The sequence below is a fragment of the Phodopus roborovskii genome, unplaced genomic scaffold (assembly GCF_943737965.1).
Source record: "Phodopus roborovskii unplaced genomic scaffold, PHOROB, whole genome shotgun sequence".
NCBI lineage: Eukaryota > Metazoa > Chordata > Mammalia > Rodentia > Cricetidae > Phodopus > Phodopus roborovskii.
The window spans coordinates 4,670,528-4,678,109 of NW_026126432.1; the positions used below are offsets into that span (position 1 = coordinate 4,670,528).

At 39.8% G+C, this 7,582-nt stretch overlaps 1 pseudogene; it reads right to left on the minus strand.

Moving 5' to 3' along the window:
- Positions 1-1,974: 1,974 nt before the first annotated feature.
- Positions 1,975-6,792, minus strand: LOC127223158 (GPN-loop GTPase 3-like; annotated as a pseudogene).
- Positions 6,793-7,582: the final 790 nt, after the last annotated feature.

Consider the following 7,582-nt stretch of genomic DNA (forward strand, 5'->3'; position numbering starts at 1 on the left):
TCACTTTAAATAGAGTGAAGTTGACTCTTCTGACTGATCCCAATTTCTCCAATTTGTTTGCTATTGTGACTGTTAGTGCTCAACTGTATATGGGACATCTTAACACCCCCCACTCCCAAGCCTTTGGGAACATCACAGAAGGAGCAAAAACAATGTAAAACTCAGATAATGGGGAGAGATTCCCAATAGACATCTGTGAAATGCTGTGTGCTGGTTGAGATTCACTTGTGCCACATGGGAATTCAAAGCAGCTGGGAGTTCTTGTGTAAGATCAAGCCAGTTAAAAATCCCAGCATAGATGGAAGAGGATATAGAGACCTAACTAGAAGATGGACAGTTGATGGCTGCTGAGAAAGTGAGAGTAAAGGAGTACACTTTTATTTGCATATGTGGCCACTGATTGGTTACCCATGTTCCAGTATTGAATGCCTTCATACCCATGCACATAAAGTTAGCACTAACTAGACTCTTATAAATAAGGGAAAAGCAGAAAGGAGAACATTAAGAGGAAAATGTATTGCTGGCACCTAAGGAAAGTTGGCTGGGATAGTGGGGAGTAGATATGATCAATATGAATTGTACATATGTATAAATGTTGTAAAGAATTAGTAAGAATAGTATTAAAATCCCCAAGTACTTTTAAAGATAAGGCAGTAGAAGACATGGCAGTGTCTGGCATGTGATCTTCAAAGATAATGCTTCTCAAGTACTCAGGCTTCACCACAGATATATTTCCTGCTGTGGAATGTCATTACTATTTATAGCAGTTTAGGACATAGATACTATCTCAGCCAGTAACATATTCAAACAACAACCTTAGCAAGCTATAACCCAAGATTGTGCACACAAGGAAGGAAGACCCACAATGGTTTGCATCCAGAGGAAGCAGCTTTCCCCAGGTTTGACTTCCTTATCATCATGTCAAGCAAAGGTTCTAGGCTGTCTGAACATCCCACAGGACATCTCTTGACAGACCACATTGAAGCTTTTGTTGTATCAAGTATATGAAGTCATAAGTTTATTGGAAGTCTTGATTTGCATACCATCTTACACCTGTCAGAATGACTAAGATAAAAAAAATAACACTAATGAAAGCTTATTCTGGCGAGGATGTGGAGCAATGGGAACATTTCTCCACTGTTGGTGGGAGTGCAAACTTGGGCAACTTGCTTTCAAAATCAATATGGCAGTTTTACAGAAAATTAGAAATCAATCTACCTCAAGACCAAGTGGGTCTTCTTTCCCCTGTAATCAGATTGATGACTACCTTAATTGTTATCATAGAACCTTCATTGAACAACTGATGGAAGCAGATGCAGAGATCCATAGCTAAGCACTAGACCAAATTACTGGAGTCCAGTCGGAGGGAGGGAAGAGAAAAACTATGAACAAAGGGGTCAAGACCATGATGGGGAAACCAACAGAAACAGCTGACTCAAGCTAGTGGGAGCTCACTGACACCAGGCTAACAGCTAAGGGACCTGCATAAGACCTAACTAGTTCATCTGATGTGGGTAACAGTTGGGTGGCTTGGCCAGTTTGTGGAGCCATTAGTAGGGGAAACAGTATTTATCCCTAGTACATAAACTGCCTTTTTGGAGCCCATTCCCTATGGAGAGATACCATAGTCCTGCCACAAGTAATATGAAAAACTCTGTTGATTCCCTATGTGGAGGTCTTACCCTCTCTGAGGAGAGGATGGGGCATGGAGTGGGGAGAAGGTGAGGGGACTAGGAGGATGGAAAGGAGTGGGAACTGGGAATGGTATGTAAAATAAGATTGTTTAAAAACAATAAAAAGAAAAATGTTTATTGGAAGTCTTGGTGAGATAGGGGGAAAGTGATGCATGGTGTGGAAACATTAGTGACCATGACACTCATGATATTTTGAGAATATAACGAGCTAGAGCAAGCTGTAGATGACATTCGCTGCATCAAATGCCCTTTACTGCTATTACTCAGATATATCCTTAGTTTAGGATGGGTCCAGGTAATATACCTCGGCCAGAATGGTTCGAAGATTCTCATCCTCAGATTCCTAGGCATTCATTCTGAAAATCTTAGCATTTCACCATGGAATTATTTCAGATGGTTCTTTATATAACCCTGTGCATTTACTAAGGCTTTCCCTTCCTGCCTGACATGGAATTAATTCCTCCTTTCTCTTTTATTATACATTTTACATGTGTGTGTGATATGTGTATATGTAGTGTGAGTGTGTGGTGTGTGTATGTGGGGTGTGTGTGTAGTGCGTGGTATGTGTGTGTGGTATGTATGATGGTTTATGTGTGGTGTAAATGGTATGTGGAAGTCAGAGGATGACTTATAGAAATTGGTTCTCTCCTTCTGCTATGCATTCCCTAGGGATCAAACCCAGATCAGGTTTGAGAGAAAGTGCCTTTACCCATTGAGCCAACTCATCAGACTGCTCCTGATTCTTGAATTTCAGACTGGAAAAGAATGGAGTAAGTCTTGCTGGGCTAAGGGCAAACCTGACATCCAGGAGCTGGAAGCTTTCTTGCCTCCATGCAGACTTGGAAGGATGCAGGTCTTTAAGAAGAAGCAGAAAAGAAGTGTGGAGAAAAAGAGGCTGACCCCTCCTGAATACAGTGACATTTCGAAATGTAGTTTATGGTATAAAGATCACATGGAAACTCTTCCCTTACCTCCTTCCTTTCATATTCACTTAAAATCAGAATATTCCAATTAAAATATCATAGTTACCCCCCTTTTTTTTCTCTCAGACAATTTCATGAGATTAAGGTTGTGTGATGCCCATTTTGGACAATGCAAAAGCAAAGAGAACAGTCAACCCCTTCTCCCAACCTCAGGTCCTCTGGAAGAGCAAGGCATACTCTCAACTGATGAGTGATCACTCCAGCCCCACTAATTCCATCTCAAGTAGAGCAGATATGTTCTATCCTTGCTCTCCAAAGTCATAGTTCAAAACAGAAAGAATAGTTAAAACTGAAACATGAGTATGAGGGGAACAGTGTAAATCCCATATTGAAGTTTGGTTGTATTTTATTTTAAAATTTTAAGTGGTCTCTGAAAGACTTGCTCTGGCCTGTGACATGACCTGCCCTTTTGTGACTATTTGAGTTCTATCACCCACAGCTAGTAGACAAGAAGACAAAAATACTTTAGAATTAGGGTCTGTTAGCTTTGGTGCTGAGGATGCTGGCTTAGCTAGACCATTCAGTGGCTGGAAAAGGATCATGGGAAAAAGCCTCCCCATCGTTGAGCCAGTGCCGATTTGGACAGGGATGTATAAAGACATTATTAATTTGGATGAAAGTTTTGTTTTTGCCAATATATCTTTTACTTGGCTCCAGATAAGACAGTCTTTTAAGAAGGACCTTTAGTATGCTATTTATTAGAGAAACATTCATTTAATCAAATAACACTCACTTTATAGAGGAAGAAACATCCCTCTGCTTAAGGGGCCACAGGTCAGATATCAGAGTGTGGCTTTGGTCACTGACAGTGCTGACATGATGGGGGAAGTTTTTCTTCTCCTCTTATGAGGATTCTTTTCTGTAACCTCTGGCTCTGGTGGGAACTTCGCTGCTTAACAGAAACAATTGTGCTTTGTTCTTCCAGCCAAAGGAAAGCTCTTGTTTTCCATTCCAGCCTCACTGGCAGGTTAGGTGCAATCAGTGGTGTCATCAGAGGAGACGACAATATACAGAATACAACCCCTTGTTGTTTGTAGAGGCAAAATGCCCACTTTTTTGGCAAAGTCAGAACTGAGCCCATGTAAGAACAGAGTTCAAGTAATAGCTCTTTCGGTGAGATGCTTAAGGCTTCACACAAATTCAACATGATGGCAAGTGTGTTTCCTGTCCATTCTCCCTTTACAGGTTTAGGCAACATTATGTTTCCCAGGCCCTGAGAGCTAATGTGGTACACTGAACACATCTATGGTGCCAACACCTCTTGTACACTGAATTAAGGATCTTTCATTTTGTGTCTTCAGGAGGAAGCTAACAATGAAATGAAATAGGGAATGACCTACTGAAAAAAGTGGGTGAAAATGTGAGAAGCCCTCTATGTTCCAGGCTTTTGAATTTTTAACCAGATGCATACCATTGTTTCTGAGATTGACCATCTTCCCCTTTAGCTTTAAATGACAGGCTTGATGAACTTGGTTTGTTTTTGGATTTGGAGTTTCTGGTTGTACCTACAAACTGAAAAAATTATGGGAGAAGTCAAAAAATTGAGACAATGACTGTTATGAGCAAAAGAGTTGCTGGAAGGTATACTACCAACACTCCACAGCTATAGGCATGAAGAGAGAGAGAGAGAGACAGAGAGAGAGAGAGAGAGAGAGAGAGAGAGAGAGAGAGAGAGAGAGCAGGGCCAGCTGTGGGTTAAAATATGAGCTGTCAAAGAGCCCTTAAAGAGAATGGAAGGCAAATGAGACAAACAAGAAAGGAGATGCTGAGAGGAAACAGCCATGGTGGTTCATGGAGCAGAGGGTTTGAGAATTGACAACAGGCTGTTGAGAGCACTGAGAGAGAGCAGTCCCAGGGGAATTGCCAAGCAACGGGAATATTCTAAAGCGGAAAAATTTCAAAGCATACACATAGCCATCTGGGTTTTTTAAAAAAAGGAACATTTTCTTCTGTCTTTTGAATGGAAAGATTTGACTTTTAATGAGAACTTTGCATTTCATCCTACAGCAATAACACATGCACAGCATAATTGCTCTCTATGGGAAACGCACGTGTGTGCACACGTTTGAGTGTTGGGGGGCAGTTCTGTATGGTTTGCATGCACCAAACACACATGCCAGCAAAGTTCTGTGGAGCATGATGGACTGCAGGTATCTTTTTAAATTCCATTGACATACATATGTGTGTATTCATCTGTCCATCTAGGTATCCTCTGTTTACCTCTATCAGTTGTGGGGTATCTATTGTGCTATCATATACATATTTATCTATCCTCTGCTTACATATTATCTATCTGTCTGTCTTTCTATCACAATAATTTGTATATCATCTATAATCTATATGTTATGTAACTACATAGATATATCATTTATCTCTGTATTATCTGTCACATACCTATCTATCTTCTTACAAACTATAATCTATTTAATCATCTATCTGTGTAGTTATTTATCTTTTTGTTTACTATCTATCTATATATAGCTATCATCTATTTGTCATCTTTATATTTCTCTATCAATAAACTCCCATTTACCAATTATCTATCATCTGTCCGTCTTTCATAGCATAGATAAATGTGCTTTCAAAGTTTTTTTTAACATTATTTCATGGTTATAATAAACAATACTGAATTGGAACAAATGAAATGCTTAGTGGTCTCCAAAACAATTTCTTGAAAGTAGCACCTACAGAGTGCCATATGGAGTCACTGTTGCTAAGTCTGCTCTTGGTAAGGAGTCATGTGCTTTTGTTAAAAGAAGCTTGACTCTTGAGGATCAGATAGAAGTGCTGATCATGACATTTTTGTCTGTTAAGTTTGTTCAGTGATATTTATTTTGTAGCCTTTTTGAGGATTAATTGAATTAGTGCCTATGAAAATGCTTTTAGAAGTATCAAGTTTCTATGCAAATACATGGTGTGTATACAAATTGTACCCTGGGACCTTGTGACTGTCTAAATCTCTGGGAAAACTTGAGTTGATATTTATACTAAGCTTCAATTAGGGCTAGAGAATGTGTTCCAGCCTCTGGCAGATCTTCACAGATCAGATGATATTTTTGTGAAAATTTATGTTCGATGTTCAGTGCATGGAAGATTAAGCATGAAGGAACAGTACAACAGGCTTGCTTTTCAACTGAAAAGAATCATATTTATATAAGCCTATGAGCCACTTCAGTCATGTATTTGGATTTGATAATGGATGTGGTGGGCTTCAGAAAGGGCTGATAATCTATTTACATTTAAATTTTTATAACTTACTCATCTAGGATTGAAGGTATTTTGAAATAAAATCACAAAATATAAAAAATGTGAAATCAATGTTAGATGTCTTCCTCAGATGCTTTCCATCTTATTTTTTATTTTAAAACTATATTTATTTGTTTACTTACTGTGTGTATGTGTGTGTTTGGTGTGTCTGTGTATGTGTCTCTATGTGTGATGTATGTGTGTGTGGTATTATATGTCTGTGTATGTGTCTCTATGTGTGATGTATGTGCATGTGGTATTGTATGTCTGTGTATGAGTCTGTGTGTGTGAGGCTTCTTAAGTCACCTGTTGAATCTTGTAGTATAGAGTACATGTCTGGATCTAGAAACTTCTCAGTTTCCTTCTTGGCTTTCAGGTTCAGCTCTGTCATGATGTTAACTTGTGGGATTTCTAGAGAAATAATGGTGCTTAGAGCCACCAGGATGCCAGAAATAAACTTGAAAGGCTTCACCATGAACTGAGAATTAACAAGGAACACTTCCACTGTTCAAGCTGCTGGACCAGCAGCTTCATCACAGGCAGGTGTGTGTATAGCTCAGTCTGACTTGGACAGTCCAAAAAAGATGTAATCGTTCTCAACATGTCCCAGACAGTTCTATAGCCAGTCAAAGTTGTTGGCAAAATAAGTAGTCCATGCAGAATTCCAATCCTCAATTGGGATCGAACCGCAGAAAATCGTCCTCCATCATGTCATCCACCTCGACCAGTTCCCGGATGTTAGCCATCACAGGGTAGTTGAAGTGCTCTGCTGCTGGATCCAGGCTGACCACCTGGACAGAGAGCTTGAGGGCTTCACAGTGCTGAACCATGGTGGAACACTAGGTGCTCTTCCCGCTGCCTGCGGGGCACACAACGCTGCACATACCTAGGCAAGCTGGATATTTGGGTTCTCACTGCTGCTGGTCTACTCTGTGATTATTAAGATTTGCCATCTTACTGAATGACTTTATGGCTTTGAATCAATTATTTTAACATCATTGTGTTTTAGTTTCTCAGCCTGAAAATGAGGATGAGTTTGCTGTGAAGATTGAGTTTGTTGTTAACAGAGAATACTGATCACTCTTCAGAATGTGCAGAGAGCTTCATCTCATCCTGGTTACCACATCCCCAGGCTATCTGTAGAAATATGGCATTACTGTGAACTTGGTGTTTATAGCTTACAACACCTTTTCCAGTTCCTGATAAAGAAAAGGCACCAATTCTTTGTCCTGCGCTTTATAATTCTTTAAAATCCAGGCTTTCTAAGAAAATTTATTTAGAGACCGAATCTCAGGCCAAGCTGACCTCAAATCACTTTTGTACTTCTGGATGGCTTTGAACTTCTGGCTCCCTGACCAGTAGCTCCTCTGTGAGGGGATTACAGGTATGTGCCATCACACCCAGTTTATATGGTGGTGCTGAGGGCTAAACCTGCGGCTTACTGAATGTTAGTCAAGCACTCTTGGACTAGGCTGTGTGCCAGCCCCTAAATTTTCTTTTGATTCTATCTTTATACAAAGACAAACACTTGCATACAAATACTTGCAAACTGAGCAAATGTATGGTGTTGACATCCCTTTTGAAAATAAGTGTCCCAGGTGAAGCTCTATGCATATCTAATTGTAAGAAGGATAAATAGGTTGGATCAAGACCAGTGAA